The 17,516-nt window shown below is 34.6% G+C and overlaps 1 non-coding gene across 1 annotated transcript; it reads right to left on the reverse strand.

Annotated features, from left to right (window-relative positions):
- Positions 1 to 372: 372 nt before the first annotated feature.
- LOC111881354 (small nucleolar RNA R71) lies at positions 373 to 479 on the reverse strand. The gene has a single exon (XR_002846800.1). It is a non-coding gene; the product is annotated as a small nucleolar RNA R71 (small nucleolar RNA).
- Positions 480 to 17,516: the final 17,037 nt, after the last annotated feature.

The raw sequence follows: 17,516 nt of genomic DNA on the forward strand, positions 1-17,516 counted from the left end.
GGGCCTTGCCCCTGATATGTGCATAATTAGTTAATTATTTAGCATACATTTTTATTCATTTTTAACTAATTATGTGTATAATGTGGACAAAAGGTACTTAATACTGTTTAAATTTTGTTTTCAGTCCAAAAGACATGCTTGGGAGTGAAAGGGAACAAGGGGAAGCAATTAGAGACCAAAGAATGAAGATTGAGGGACAAAAGCTTTCCTACTCGGCGAGTACACGAGCCTACTCGGCGAGTCCATTAGAATATTCAAGAAGATAAGTCACGACTCCTGATTTGAGACGGATAACTAAGAACCTACTCAGCGAGTTGGGCCAAGATGAAAGAAGAATTCATTGACCACTTTTGCCCACCTTCCAAGATAGCCAAGTTGAAGAAGGCCATTGCTAACTTTGAACAACAAGCTGGAGAGTCGCTATATGAAGCTTGGGAGAGGTACAAAAGCTTACTAAGAAACTGCCCACACCATGACCTAAACAGCCAGCAAGAAGTCTCCATCTTCTATGATGGAGTCAATGTCATAACTAGGTAGTTACTTGACTCGCAAGGCCCGCATTATGGCCGTAGACCCGTTCCTACTGGAAGGAAAACTCACCTCAATTAACTGACTGCTGAAAATCCGAGTGAAAGATCCCTGACTGCTATTCTGGCTGCTCCCCTGATATCATTATCAATTAAGACACCAAATCAGAATAAGGATCCTTCTATGGGTAAAATGACTATTTTACCCCTGCTATGGTGTGGGTCATAAACATGGCCCAAACCCTCTAATTCTTTCTAAGACCATCAATGGCCCACTCGATGGCTCTCCGATGCTACCACTGTACCTTTACCAAAGGTATATCCTTGGTGCGCAAGACCTTCATCTTCCTTTCCAAGATAGCTACCGGTCTCTCAACATAGTTCAGGCGTTCGTTGACCTGAATATCGTTTAAGTAAACCACCGCATCATCATCCAATACGCACTTTCGTAGCTGTGAAACATGGAAAGTGTTGTGAATAGGGCTGAGCTCCTCAGGTAGGTCCAACTTGTAAGAAACCTTGCCAACCCTGGCAACCACCCGAAAAAAGGCCCAATATATCGGGGACCTAAATTTCACCACTTCATGAAGCATATCACACCACTGCCCTGAACTCCAGGTCATGTGTAGGATATCGCATCTCGTGTGGCTTCAGTTGTCGCGAAGCATAAGCAATCACCTACCCTCTCTGCATGAGGACTGCCTCTAAACTAGTGATGGAAGCATCATAGAATACCACAAAGTCCTCAATTCGCTTCAAGAGGGTCAATACCGGGGACTCGTATAACCTCTATCGAAGAGTCTCAAATGTCGACTGTTTCTCAGGACCCCATCGAAAATCACCCTGTCCTCGTCAGACGAGTAAGGGGTACTGCAATCTTGGAAAAATCCTGAATGAATCTCCGATAGTACCCTTCCAAACCCAAGAAACTCCTAATATATGGGGAGATCTCGGAACCTCCCACTACATCCCAACCTCGATTTTGGCCAAAATCGACCAAAATCTCATTCTGGTTAACGAGGTGTCCTAGGAACTGGACCTCTCATAACCATAATTACTCCAATTTTATTAACTCCAATTTTATTACCCTTACATATGTACCACGTCTTTTATTTTTGTGTAGACTTTTTTTATGTTGTACTTAGTGCATCTTTATTACCTCTATACATAAATTTTCTAATTTCAATGTGATCCAACAAGAAGCAGATGCAATAGTATTTCTAGGGTTTACTGATTTGAAGATGTAAGTAAATAAGTGATTTCATGGTATTTTTATATGGTTATTTTGTAAGTTTGCAACTTTTTATACGATAATTTTGTAAATTTTCTAGTTACTAGTCAAATTAGTTTTCTCTGGATAAGTTTCCTGATAATATATGGTTACTTTGGATTTTCTAAATATCTTAAGTTTAATTACTGATATTTAGTTGAAAAAAGGTGAGGGGCAATGTTTTGATTTCTTAGAATATTAACTTATATAATCATGATTATATAGTTGTTGCTATTTAGTAGATAAAAAATCAGGGGGGCCATGGCGCCCTAGCCCCTTCTATGTTCCGCCTCTGACTTTGACACCATTACACGAGTTTTCCTTTTGCATTACACGGTTGTGTTTTGGTCCATTTCAGACAATGTACTTTCCAAGCTTAAGTCTAGTTCAACCCTCAAACTTAATGCACCTAAGTTTCTCATACTAAGGGGTCGTTTGTTTACCTCTTAATTGAAAAATTAAGAGGCAATCTCTTAAAATTTCAGATATGATGCGTTTGGTAGCCTCTTATTTTTTGTCTCTTAAATTAAAAAAAGCCTCTTAATTTATCAGACATGAGGTTGTATCTGAAAAAAAAAATAAAGCACGTGTGTTTCCGGTTTTGCCCAAAAATGTATTCACTCTTCCCTGTTCTATTTCACGAGGCGGCTTCTTTCTCCCTCCCAACAATCTTCGACGACTTGCTACCCTCCGCCATTGCTTTAACCACCGTCCGATCACCGCCTCCACCTCCACCAGAGTTATCGCCTGTGCCGCCCTCCACCCCCTCAAACTCGTCGACAACAATATCAGGTAATAGCTCTCTAAAACCTATTTGTCTATCTAAAATAGATTATAGGGTTAATTTCTGAAACCAATTTCTGAAATTGATTTATAGGGTTTATTTCTGAAACCTGTTTGTGCATCAAATAATGGCTATCGGTGTGCTCTTGTTGCTGGGCTTTTATGTTTTTTATTATGATGTTGTTTTCGGTATTAATCTTTTTTCATCTGATGGTATTGAAGATTTAAAGTCAGCTCTATTATTTATTATAGGTAGATTTGTGTTCGATTGCAGTTTGATCAGTTTTTTTCCTCATAAACTTGATTAGTTCTCCTGTATTTGAAATTAGAAGCTAGTTATCCATGGTTATTCATCGTTACCATCATTGCTCTTGTTATTTAAGGAAGATAATCCCCTTCCAAGAGCAATCAACAGTTGAAAAGATATCGGGACTATACTGCAATGACTTCAAATGATAATGGTGGAGTTGGAGAAGAAAAATCAAACTGATGTAGAGTCAAACATATTGTGAATCTTCATTGACATTTTTGTCCCTGGTGTATATTTGAAGGTTATGGAGATATCACTCATGTGGAACACACAAAAACATGGTTGTATACATGTAATGTAAGCATATAAGCATATAGCTCAGGTTATTTTTGTAAGCTTGTTTAAGAGTGTGTTTATAGTAATATACTTTTATTGATTTATAGTAACGTGATTCTATTTTGTTATAGCAATGTTATCCAAAACAAAGCAATTTTGATTGCTATAGTTGATAGATTTGTGTATAATTTTGATTTAAGTTTAATTTGCATTTTATATAGTGTTTGTATATATATATTTTTTGATTTTTCAAGAAGTTAGTTCGTTATTTTATAAACAAAAATATTGAATTCAACAAAAAGTAATACAGAAGGGTAAAATGATCATTTTTATAATTCAGCACAACAATTAAGAGGTTCAGATCTTAAAAGTTCAGACCCTCTTAGAAATTCAGATCTCTTAAAAATTCAGATCTTAAAAATTCAGATCCTGCCAAACAGTCACTAACTTCATTTTAGTTGATTTTTTTGTTTAAATGTTTTGTCTTTGACAACATTTCAATATCAAATTTTAATCATCTTGACTCCGTTAAGTTCTACTTTAAGAGTCTCAAACATTGGCGCTATTGGCTAACCATTTATTAGTCACCAAATTTCCTCAAAAAACACGACTTTTCATTATATTATTTTATCAATATAAACTAAGATTATTATTATATATACAAACAACATTTTTAAAGAGTTATACCCCACTTTATGATATCACTACAAAATTTGAAAATTGGGTGTTACATAATGTCACTAACTAACAAATTACTAATTTACAATTTCAAATATTAACAGCCTAAAACAAAATAAAAAATTAATTATTACCTATCACATATATAGTTAGATATTTTAAATTAAAATGTCAAGTTTAATTTATTGGATACATAATTACATATTACTTTCCATTCTGAATCATTATTTCCCTCCAAAACTAATTCCCTCCAAAACTAATTTTTCATTTACCGCCACATTTTTGTTTACCCAAATGAAATTGCATTCCTTTTCTTAGTCGTTTCTTTAAACCTACCTAGTCACAACCACACAAAATTAAGGGTCTTGTGCTCCATAAAAATGAAAAATTATTAATCCAAGAACTTCTACTCTGTTCCTCGATTGTTTTATCCCAATGCTTTCAAGACGGCATGAACAATGCCATTATGCTACTGCATCTCTTTTAACCCTCAACTTTGTCGAACTGCTATTGCACTTTTCGCTACAAGTATACAACACCTGCTTTAACAGACAAACCATTTTGTATGGTTTTTATTAAGTTGCTTCTCAAGCTTTATTTTATACCGGTATATCCTTCAATTTTGTAACTTTTGTATGTTATACGTTCTTCACATGATCGATGCTGTGTTCTTTGATTTTGTTCAAACAATTGTCCACTGGAATGATGATATGTGTGTTAGAAGTACGATGGTGTTTATGCTAAATATGGACGTATTTAATTGGAATATGCTTCACAATTTCAGCCAAATTGGTGATCTTTGAGTCCAATTGTTTTGTTTATTGTAGTATACATTTGATGGTACTGGAACAAATGTGTCTTCTTTATAAAAAAACGTGTCTCTATTTTTTAGAATTTCTATATGAAACTAGAACTCTGTTCTAGTGAACCTTTTCACACAGGGAACGCTCTATAATTCTCACTATTTTTTATAAATTTTTTTCTAATTTTTTAATACATAAACAACCAACTTCTGGTAGTGTTGAAAATAGTGGAATATTTCAATCTTATATTTATTTGTTTTCTTAAAGGAGTTATTATGTTAAAAGTATTTGTAGTGGGTTTAGAGTGTAAATGCAGGGACGGATACGCACGCGGATCTTTTGATATGGTCGGGTTGATCCATATACTTAATACTGAGATATAAAAGAAGAGAGAGAAGATATTTTGGCAGATGGGAGTCTTCAGCTTACAAGATAGATCTAGGGTTTTCTCTTCTTTCGTTGTTCGTGTTTTCTACTTCTCTCTGATCTTGTGTTGTTAACAAGTTGTTAAAGTCTTTTGGTTGTTTTGTTGATAGATTAATGATCAGATGTTTCTCTTCGTATAATCTGTTTTAGATTAGGGTTGAGTGTAGTTGAATGAGAGTAGATTAGGATTTGTAGTGAGGTTTCAGTTGTAAGTACATGAAAACCTTCTGTTTCTTTGTCCTAAATTGATATAAGAAATGAAGATGTTGGGAACAATATTTTGTGTAATTTCAACATGGTATCAGAGCTTTAAGGCTCATGTTCTTTGATCCCGACGGCTTGGTTGGCTGATCGTCGTTTGGTGATCTTCGTTCTAACCGATTTAAAAAAAGGTACATCGATTCCTTTATTTTTTGTTTTTTGTTTTTGTTTTCTGTTAAATATGTTAGATCTAGGGTTCGTTCTCTATTTACCCTAGTTTGCTCTTTGGATCCTGGTACTGCGAGATTTTTGATTGGTCTTGCAGATTGGCGCTTCTTCTCATCTTCTTGTTGTTGTGACTACAAGTTTGAACAAAAGGAAATACATTCTGGAAGCTATCGATTAATCCCTTATCTGAAATAATCCTCTTGGGGTCGGATTTCATCACCGATAAACCCTTGTAGGGAACGGATTTAGGGAGTCGATTTGAAGAAAAACAAAAAAAACAACATCGCTTTCTATAGCACTGTGAGGGTGTTCTTGTTCTTCTATTTTCTTCTTTGTTTTCGCGTATACTGTGTTTGTTTCTTGGCTGTTTCTTGACTCTGTGGTTGACTGTCTTGGGCCCCGACATACTGTGGTGACCATCTGGACTTAAGTCAACACAGGGTCGGTTACTTGTTCTGTGTGTTGTGTATTTCCTATCTTTTCTGTGTGTTCCTTGTGATTTAGAATGGCAGGAGATACTCCTGAAGGCAGTGGTACTCCTAAAGATGGTACTACTGCTGATTTTGATGATCCTTTATATGTTCATCCTTCTGATTATGCTGTAGCCTCAATCATAACCATTAAACTAACTGGAAATGAAAATTATCGGTTATGGCGTAGTGCCATTTCTAGAGGTCTGAAGGCTAGGAATAAGTTGGGTTTTGTGGATGGAACTTTAACTCTTGAAAAAACTGATGTCTCTAAAACCTCTAAATGGGAACGAGTTAATGTTGTTGTATGCAATTGGATTTTAGGGTCTATTTCTGAATCCATTTATGCTAGTCATGTTTACTCTGATAAAGCTAAGGATATTTGGGATGAATTATTTGAAACTTATAATAAGGCTGATGGATCTGTAGTTTTCAATATCCATCAACAAATTAATACTTTAAAACAGAATGGTTCGTCTCTTTCCGATTATTACAATAAACTTGATTCTTTATGGAAGGAATTTGATGGTTTGACTAGTTTAACTGAATGTGTATGTGAGGCTGCTACTAAACTTAATGATCATTCTAAACTGATGAAACTAATGCAGTTTCTGAGTGGTCTTGATGAGTCATATAATCAAGTAAAAAGTCATATTCTTTTGATGGATCCTTTACCAAATGTTAAATCTGCTTTTTCCATTCTTTCTAGAGAAGAATCTCTTCAAAGGAATGGGTCTTTAAATTCTATTGTTCCTTCGAAGTCTCAGGTGTCTGTGTTTAACAGTAAAGTTAATGATTTTAAGAAGGGACAAGGTCTAAACAGGATCATAAATCAAGGATTGCAATGTAAACATTGTAATCTTAAAGGCCATACAATAGATAGATGTTATAAACTGATTGGTTTTCCAAAGGATTTTAAACAGAAAAATGAAAGTAATAACCAAAGTAAATCCTTTTCTGTAAATTCATCTTCTGTCAGTTCAAATAACAATATTGTAGGTTCTTCTGATACTGTTAACAAGAGTGATGCTCACTATCTTACAAGTGAACAATACTCCAAATTTCTTCGTCTTATTAGTGACAGTTCTATCAATGAGGATGTATCTGCTGCTGCTAATATGGCAGGTACATGTTCGTTTACTTGTTGTAATTCTGTTGTCAGTGAAAATAATTCTCAGAGTTGGATTGTTAACTCAGGGGCAAATCAACATATGATAGCCTCTGAGTCACAACTTCGAGACACAGTGGATGTGTCTAAGCTCAATCTTCTTGTTAAACATCCTAATGGGTCTTCTGCTCCTATTAACAAAATAGGGAACATTCAATTATCTTCTCACCTTACTTTATTTGATGTGTTTGCTGTTCCAGACTTTAATGTTAATCTTTTATCTGTACACAAGCTTTGTAAGGATAGTGGTTGTGAAGTTGTATTTTCTGAACATAATTGTAAAATTCAGAATTCACTGTCAAAGGAGATGGTGGAGAATGGTAGGGAATCAGGGGGTCTTTATTACCTTGATCATGTTCCCTTAGGTAATTCTGCTAGTTTAACTATTCCTAAGTGTTTTGTTTCAAAATTTACCTGGCACAGTAGACTTGGTCATCCTGCTGACCAGGCTTTAAGTGCTCTAAAAGATAAACTGAATTTTGGAAGTGAATCCTTACCTCCTTGTGATACTTGTCATAAAGCAAAACAGACTAGAGAATTCTTTTCTCATAGTCAGCATCATTCATCTCAATTAGGTGAATTGATTCATCTAGATGTTTGGGGTCCCTATAGATTGGCTTCTGTTGAGGGTTATAAGTATTTTTTGACTATCGTGGATGATTTTTCTAGGGCAACTTGGGCTTTTCTTTTAAAATCTAAAAGTGAAGTTTTTGATTGTTTTAAGGTTTTTGTAAATATTCTATTAAATCAGTTTGGTGTTAACATTAAGACTATAAGGTCTGATAATGGAACAGAGTTTGTAAATAATCAAATGAAGTTTTATTGTATAGAACATGGAGTCATTCATCAGACCTCTTGTGCTTACACTCCACAACAGAATGGAGTTGTGGAAAGAAAGCATAGACATATTCTTAATGTGGCATGTTCTCTTATGTTTCAGTCATGAGTTCCTATTAAGTATTGGGGAGATGCTGTTTTAACTTCTGTTTTTTTTTGATAAATAGAATGCCTACTTCTGTTTTGAATGGGTTATCTCCTTATGAACTTGTTTTTAAAAAAACTCCTAATTTTGATCATTTAAGAGTTTTTGGTTGTCTTTGTTTTGCTGCTAGACAAAATGTATCTGATAAATTTTCTGTGCGTGCAGAAAAATGTGTTTTGTTAGGATATTCATCTGATAAGAAAGCCTATAAACTTCTTAGTTTGGATACTAATTGTTCTTTTGTATCCAGGGATGTGAAGTTTTATGAGTCAGTGTTTCCTTATAAATTGAGGTCAACTGTTGGTGATAAAACTTTTAATACTTTTGGTCCTGTTGATCCCTTTTCCTATGATGACTTTGATAAAAATGAATACTTAAATGATTCTATAAATTTAGATGAACTGAGAGTGGAGTCACAGGAGGATGGTATTAATGCAGCTACTGACTTGGATGACAGTGACTTAATTGAGTCAGTCAACCGTAGTGGCGAGGTAAATATGCCTCATTCTGTTGGTTCTATTCCTTTATCTTCTGATATGTCTGAGGAAAATAGTCATATTTTTTCAACCCCTTCAGTAGAACTATCTATAGGTGCATCTAGGTCTAGACGTGAATCACATATGCCAATTAAATTTGCTGATTATGTTATAGAAGGAAAATATAAATATGGCATAGAAAGATCTGTTAACTATTCTTTGCTTAATACTGATGCTAAATGTTTTGTTTCGAATCTGAATAAGACTGTAGAGCCTAAAAATTACTATGAGGCTCTATCTGATCCTAATTGGGTAAAGGCCATGAATGAAGAAATGGAAGCTCTTCATCGTAATCACACTTGGGAAATAACAAATTTACCTAAAAACAGAAAACCAATTGGTTGCAAGTGGGTTTTTAAAATTAAATATAAGTCAAATGGTGAAGTTGAAAGATATAAAGCCCGGTTAGTTGCTAAGGGGTATAATCAAAGAGAAGGGATTGATTTTGAAGAAACCTTTTCTCCTGTTGCAAAAATTGTGACTATTCGGATTGTTATTTCCTTATCTGTGCATAATTCTTGGCCTTTATATCAGTTAGATATAAATAATGCTTTCCTTTATGGTGATCTATCTGAGGATGTGTATATGTCTCTTCCCCCTGGATATTATTCTGAAAATGATTCTAGGGTTTGCAAGCTTACAAAATCATTATATGGTTTAAAGCAAGCTCCTAGAAAATGGAATGAAAAATTGTGTGCTTCTTTGTTTATGTTTGGTTTTCAACAAAGCATAAGTGATTATTCACTGTTTATTAGAAGATTTGAAAGTTCTATAACTGTATTACTTGTATATGTTGATGATATTATATTAACTGGTAATTGCGAAACTGAGTTAAAAAAGGTTAAAGAATTTATGAAAACTCAATTTTTGATTAAAGATCTTGGAGTTCTTAAGTATTTTCTAGGTATTGAATTAGTAAATATTGATAATGGTTTATGTTTAAATCAAAGAAAATATTGTTTAGAGCTTTTGCATGAGTATGGATTGCTTGGTTGTAAACCTGTTAGCACTCCATTAGAGACAAACTTTATGATAAACACAGGAAATGATGATAAAAACAATGGGTTATTAGATAATAAAACTGAATTTCAAAAGCTGATTGGAAAACTTATATATCTTACTATTACTAGGCCAGATATTGCTTATGGAGTTCAAGTGCTAAGTCAATTTATGCACAAACCTAGGAAATCTCATTTAAAAATTGCTTTAAGGTTGTTAAGATATTTAAAAGGATGTCCTGGAAAAGGAATTGCAATAACTAAATCTGATAATTTTATGTTAAGTGGATTTGTTGATGCAGATTGGGCAAAATGTCTAACTACAAGGAAATCTGTAACAGGGTACTTAGTATATTTTAATAATTGTTTGATTTCATGGAAAAGTAAGAAACAATCTAATGTTTCTAGATCTTCCACTGAAGCTGAATATAGAGCTCTTGGGTCTATTACATGTGAAATAATTTGGGTTTTGAAAATCTTTTTTGAATTAGGATTTAAGAATTTTATTCCAGTTTCTGTATTTTGTGATAATGATTCAACGATTAAGTTAGCTCTTAATCCAGTGTTTCATGAAAGAACTAAACATTTTGAGATTGACCTGCATTTTGTAAGAGAAAAAATTTCAAATGGAGTTATAAAACTTGTTAAAATTGTTTCTTCTGAACAGAATGCAGATATACTTACAAAATCTTTGAATATCAAACAACATGATTTTTTATCTAAAAAATGGGTCTCGTTGATATTTTTAAGGAAAACAAATAAATATTTCGATTGAGGGGGAATGTTGAAAATAGTGGAATATTTCAATCTTATATTTATTTGTTTTCTTAAAGGAGTTATTATGTTAAAAGTATTTGTAGTGGGTTTAGAGTGTAAATGCAGGGACGGATACGCACGCGGATCTTTTGATATGGTCGGGTTGATCCATATACTTAATACTGAGATATAAAAGAAGAGAGAGAAGATATTTTGGCAGATGGGAGTCTTCAGCTTACAAGATAGATCTAGGGTTTTCTCTTCTTTCGTTGTTCGTGTTTTCTACTTCTCTCTGATCTTGTGTTGTTAACAAGTTGTTAAAGTCTTTTGGTTGTTTTGTTGATAGATTAATGATCAGATGTTTCTCTTCGTATAATCTGTTTTAGATTAGGGTTGAGTGTAGTTGAATGAGAGTAGATTAGGATTTGTAGTGAGGTTTCAGTTGTAAGTACATGAAAACCTTCTGTTTCTTTGTCCTAAATTGATATAAGAAATGAAGATGTTGGGAACAATATTTTGTGTAATTTCAACAGGTAGTAATTACAGCTATTATGTAGTAGTTACCTTTTTCTTTTTAGTTGCATAAATCCACATATCCTATATACATATTGACCACCAAGGTAAAACAAGGATGTGCTGCATAACTTCCATGATATATGTATAAAATTGGGAGGTTTTTGAAATTAAGCCCGCTCATGTTTATAACTGCATGTGTCATGTGTGTAATTAGTTTGTTATCATGGAAAAGATCCCATTTTGCAAGAAATATGAAAGGCATACCCTTTATGAAAATAAGTTCTTATATATTTGTCAAGATATTTCATAACTCATGTAAAAAAACCGGTTTGTTGAAAATGGGTCCTATTAGCACCTCATAACCCGTATCAGATAGTTATAGAACACGGTTTAATACAAAAAGTCGGGTCTCAAACTTTGTGCTCATAACGCCCGGTTGGTACGAAAGAAAATGGGTTATTTAGTTCGACCATAAAGCCCGGTTTCTTACTTTAAACCGGGTCATATAACATTCCTTGTAATAAAACCCGGTTTCTATATAATATAACCCGCTTTTTTCAAAAAACGGGTCCTATATGGCGTGTCCTATGTGGAAGGCGAAAGGATGAGGAGATCGTGAAGGGAGAGAGGGGTTTTAGGTTTAGAAGGAAGATTGTTCTTCTTCTCGTCCTTTTTGAAGTGTTGACTCGAATGATGTGGTAAATAATGTATATGTGGCAAGGAAACCGGTTAAAACGGGTCTAGGTGACTAAAGAGACAGGTTGCCCAGAAATTCGTTTCCTCATAAAGTGACAAAATAAGTTAATTGGCTAACTGGGTAAACCCTAAAAATTTAATAGGGCATATATGTCATTTTCCCTAATGGAAAATACTAAGTATTACATCGTAGACACAAAATGAAATAACTAAAATTATACATCACAAATCATAATAGTGATGATAATCATAAGGAACCAAAATATATGTAGTTCGTAGATAACAATGCATGAACAAATAATGAACACCTTATGTACAAACAAATAACTTTGATGATAACATTATTAGATCATGCATGTGAAATAATTAATATGTTAATATTTTATAAAAGCAAAAATATTTAAATCATCAAACTGTTTAGAAAAACAAATTTTCAATCAAGTCAACTTTTTATCCTTTTTTAAGAATGCGAAAAATCAAAAATTAATTTAATAAATAGTATTTTGTCGGTCCCAAAATTATAGTTCATTTTTCCTTTTTGGTTTTGTCTCAAAGTATAGTCCATTTCTAAAAATAAATAATATTTTTATCAAAATATTCTTTCACTATTACTTAACCAACTAGCCATTTAATGGAATATAAAATACAAAGTAAAGACAAAATTATCATTTTATTATATATATAATTAATACTTAATATTTCTATATTTTTTGTGTGTAAACAATAATTTTTGAACGCAAAAAAGTATATACGTTCTAAACATGGCATGGCTTGATACTAGTATTTTGGATTGATGATTCCCAAACATTTAAGTAATCTGAAACGCCTATTTAAACCAATGACTTTGTAGACTGCCAGAGGGGTATGAAGGTCTTTCCCTCCACTCTTATGGTATTTCCAAAGGTCGTGATGTGGACGTAGTTGAATTACCTCAATCATGTGAAGCAAGTTAATTCTCGTGTATTTTTTAATTTGTTCTCATTTTATTTGTCTCTGTATGATGATCATATGTATCATTTACATATGGCAATGTGTCCCTCCTATACAAAAAACAATAGAGTAATTGCTTTTTATGTTTGTTTTCGATTAACTACTTAATAATAATAGTAACAATAATAGATCATCTCAATCAAGCTTTCAACAAGAACTACGCAAGATATAATTCAAAACATTGGGAGGTTTACATGTTTGAGAATAAGAAAACTGACAAAAGGAGAAACATGGTTAAAAAGCATCTAACTAACCCTAGTTTTGTTGCAGCACACAACAAGAAATACACATATTCATTACATCATTCAAACATCATCTTGATTTACACATCAAAGTTGACCACGCCCACAATGACTGCTCAATTATTCTTCGAGTTGCCAAGAATATCCATAGACAAGGAACCTCCTGGATGAACTTTCTTGTTGCCACCTTGCACCTTATCTTTCCTTTTCTCACCATCTTGCATGCTTTTCTCTCCCCTTTGCTTAATTTTCTCCTTAATGCGCTCTTGTTGATTATTGATGTGTGCAAAATTGAAACCAATGGACGACATTATTACTAAACGGGATATGTTAAAAACTTAAAATGTGATTTTGGTGTAGATGATATGAGTAGTATAGTTTTTGCCTTGGTATTTATAGCCAAAATTCTGCTTTCTAGACTCGTTATACCACTAGCTGCTACTTAAAAAGACTCCATAGTTTGGTAGTTAGTGTGCTTTTGGGGTTAAATAACTAGTCATGGTGGTGTTTATAAAATTAAGAAGGTAGCTTTTATGTGGGACGAGGCATTACAGCCATGAATGTGGGTATATAATGTATGGTGTATACCTCATCACCTAAAAAATATTAAGCTAAGATGGTTATGCGTAGTTGGCCATTTATTTGGTGATCACTTAAACTATTTGAAGGCTAACCGGTTGGTAGCTTTTTTCTGTATTGGTTTGTGCATTTCTTCTTTGTGCATCTTATCCTTTCCCTTTATCTTTTTCCAGTAGTTAATTCTTATAATTATTTAAATTCTAAAGCTAACAATTATTCAGCGATACAGTGGGGATCAGGTTATGGTTTACCATTTTATGATATATTCTTACTGATTTATAAGATAATGCATATTTAATTAGTTCGAAACGTCCATGTGTTTTGGGAATTTCAGCCTCGTCAGGTGTCAACGCCGGAAATAGTAACATTTTTGGGGTGAGACGATATGAGTAAACAACCTCGAACTTTAGTATCGCTTTGACTCTCTTTTTTCTGAATACACAAAATATAATGTACATGAAAACAAAAATATATTTAAACGTAAAATAAAATTTCCTAATAAATTTGATCGAAAGAGACTAGTATATCGCTTATAATTTAAGCAGACTACTTGTTGAATTGTCGGAAACACTGCGTTTTAAAGCCGCGTGAAAGCTCTAATTCATCTCCATTAGTGGGAACTCCAACATTGGATGGCGATCGCAAGAAGGGAAATGAACGAAGGCAATAGCAGGCTCTCATCGATTTCTCTGTCAGCGATGGATGCTCCGGCAGCCTCGGTTGTCTCACTTTTGTCCGGTAGTAAAACTCGAAGGGGAAGGGAGGTAGATCGCAGGCAGCTGTCGTGGACAGCAGTGGTGGTGGGGCGGCTATGAATATCGATATAAGCAGGTGGGTGGGGGGGGGGTCGATTTCTCGTTCGTGTTTCTCTCAACAGTGAAGCCTCATCGGAGGCGTCAATTGAAGGTAGCATGTGGGCAAATGGAATGTTAGGGCTCGTTTATTTTTTGGCAAAAAAACTTTTTGGGTAGTTACATCTGCAGGCGGGTAGATGTTTACCAAAAATATGGTTTGTTTTCTAGAAGATAAAAGAACTCAAAAAGACTTTTTTTTTTCACTTCTTATATAAAGGCATAGAAAAATACTGTTGATCCACGTCTTCTGCCGTAAATACGGAAAAAGACTAAATACATTTTACCATTTCCAAAACAAACACCACCTTAGTGTTGTTTCTTAAATGGGTGTGGTTGCAGTTGACATCTCCGATGAATCCATTGTGGTTTCTGTTTCGTCGTCGGCAGCAAGGAATCGATGGAATGAGCAGCTGCTACATTCGTCGATGATGTGGTGATTCTTCGTGGATTTGCTCAGCAACCTAAGAAGAGATGGGGGAGGCTGTCTCAGCCTGTTCTCTCTCTCTTCTTCTTCACCGGAGGTCAATACTAGAGAGAGGGGGTTGAGATTGGGTATAGCAGCAATGAGAGGGGGGTGTTTGTGGTTGTTGTTTCTTAAAAGTGAAGGAAAAGAACGACGAGGGGGATATAGATTTTTAGAGATTTGAATGTAACTCTTTGGTTTGGAAAATAAGGAAAATCAGATTGTATAAGATTTTTAACCTTGAAGGACTTTTATAAAATTTTGATTGTATGACATCATTGTGACGTCACCCACCCATTTTGCCTCGTTTTACGTGGCAAGCAATCTCGTCTTCATAAAAAAAAATTGAACATGCCTTTTGATTGTCTTGGTCATCGTGATTCCAAAAATGTAGACGGAATTCGATTCCAATATACCAAACTCCAGGGATTAATGTTTGAAGTTTTGCGATTAATTGCTTCTGATTCGACAGATTTTTCAAATCTGATTTTGGTGGAGATTAAAAATGTGATAAAAATGAATACATAATAGACCATAGTCTTAGATAAAAAAAACATGCTCAAAACAATTTATGAGTTTCGTAGCTATTCCGAACGAAGCGGTGCACAGTTCGTTTCAGGAAAATCAGATAAATATTGATTTTATACTTAAGTTGAGCGTAGCTTCTTCATACGATCTCCGTTTTGGACGTTCTTTATATCCACAGAATCAGGATAACGTAATCAATTCAATTTTCTTATCAATAACTCTCAAGTATACTTAATGCAAAATTTTATTTTTAACGTCGTAAATAAATTTAATTTTTGGTGATTTTCGATTCGATCTTCAACGATAGACGTTTGAGACATTTTTAAAGGTAATTATGAATGTAATATTTTTAATATACATTATAACATATATTTTACACACAATTGATATTTTTAACAAATAGCGGTTCACGGTGGTTTGACCACCGAACTCTAATCAATTTTTACCCGTTGTTACACCAACGTTAACGACGACCTTATATAAGAGTTGGTTGAAAACAATACCAAACTCAATGAAGGGTGTTAGTCTATATAATATTAGCCCGCTTGTTTATGGGCCCTTTTGTCTTTAGCCCATTAGGGTTTCTATCTAGCTAGTATTTATATTTGTTTTGCTCTTTGTAGTCTTTACGCTTTTCTTCAAGAACCCTTGTAATTTCTCTTTATCATAATCATATAACATGTTATCATGGTATCAGAGCGGAGGTTCGACACGTTGTTAGAAATATTTGTAGTAGTCATCTGTGGTGTGGATCGAACTTTCTAGGGTTACTGTAGCATGTCATTTTCGTTTTTGATGTGTTGATTCGTTGTTACTATTGATTTGTTGCTGCTTTTGATTCGTTACTGATGTTGGTTCGTTGTCGTTGTCGGTTCGTAATTACTGTTGCTTCGGTATTCAATTGATTGCTTCCGCTGGTTTGTTACTCCTTTCATTCTTAGATTGTTATATTGTCGTTGTGGTTATTTATTCACTATCAACATGACTGGAAAGGATGATTCCCTTCAGTCAATCAGTACTCATTTGGATGGAAAGAATTATACGTATTGGAGTTACGTTATGAAGAACTTCCTTCGTGGGAAAAATATGTGGGGCTATGTCACTGGGACTAAAGCTAAATCCTCAGTGCCTCAAACTGAGAATTTTGATATGTTGCTTGATGTTTGGGAGACTGATAATTCCAAGGTCATTACTTGGATTAATAACTCTGTTACTTAGTCTATTAGTATGCAGTTGGCTAAATATGACACGGCAAAAGAAGTTTGGAATCACTTGGAGAGATTGTATACTCGTTCCAATTTTGCTAAGCAATATCAGTCAGAATATGACATTCGCCCCCTACAATAGAATGACCAGAGTATTCAAGATTTCTATGTTGCTATGTCTGATCTGTGGGATCAATTGGCTCTTACTGAATCTAAGGAATTAAAAGATTTTGAGCCTTATCTTGCTACGAGGGAAGAACAACGCTAGGTCCAGTTCATGATGGCCTTGCGTTCTCATTTTGAAGGCCTACGTAGAACCATTCTTCATTTCTCTCCCCTTCCCTCAGTAGATTTCGTTGTCGATGAGTTAATTGTAGAAGAGACTCGTATCAAGTCTTATGCAGATAAAGGATTTAAGGCAACCTCCACTCCTACTCCCGCTCATGCTATGCTTGTTGTTTCCTCCAACCAGTCTCGACAACCGTCAAGGGTTGCTTATGATGAGTGTGCATTCTGCAAACAAAAAAATCATTGGAAAGGTCAGTGTCCATTGTTAGTCAACAAGGGTAAATCTGGTCAATCTCAGTCAGGGCAACAAAATAGGTTTGCCAACAGAAGTTTCAGTTGCGTTCATTTGGTACTCCTCCATGGACCCCTCTTCCTCCACAGTTTGTTGTTGTTGTTGTTCCACTAATTGACACAGAATCTGTTGGACACATGCCACCATCTACATTAGATCCCAAGGTGTTTGAGAGCTTCAGACAGTATTTGGCTTCTATTCCACTACCATGTCTGCATCTATGGCTCATTCTGGTCCTTCTTCATCTGGTACTTCAGGTATTCCCTATCTTTGTGGATTTTAGATTATGGTGCAACCCATCATATGACTCCTTATTTGTCATCATTTACTTATTTGTCGCAAGTGTCATCAATTTCTATTAAGTCTGCTAGTGATACATCTATGCTAGTTGAGGGTGTTGGGTATGTCTTTGTTTCTCATGTCACTCTTCCAGATGTTTATTACATTCCCA

The sequence above is a fragment of the Lactuca sativa genome, chromosome 5 (assembly GCF_002870075.4).
Source record: "Lactuca sativa cultivar Salinas chromosome 5, Lsat_Salinas_v11, whole genome shotgun sequence".
NCBI classification, from domain to species: Eukaryota; Viridiplantae; Streptophyta; class Magnoliopsida; order Asterales; family Asteraceae; genus Lactuca; species Lactuca sativa.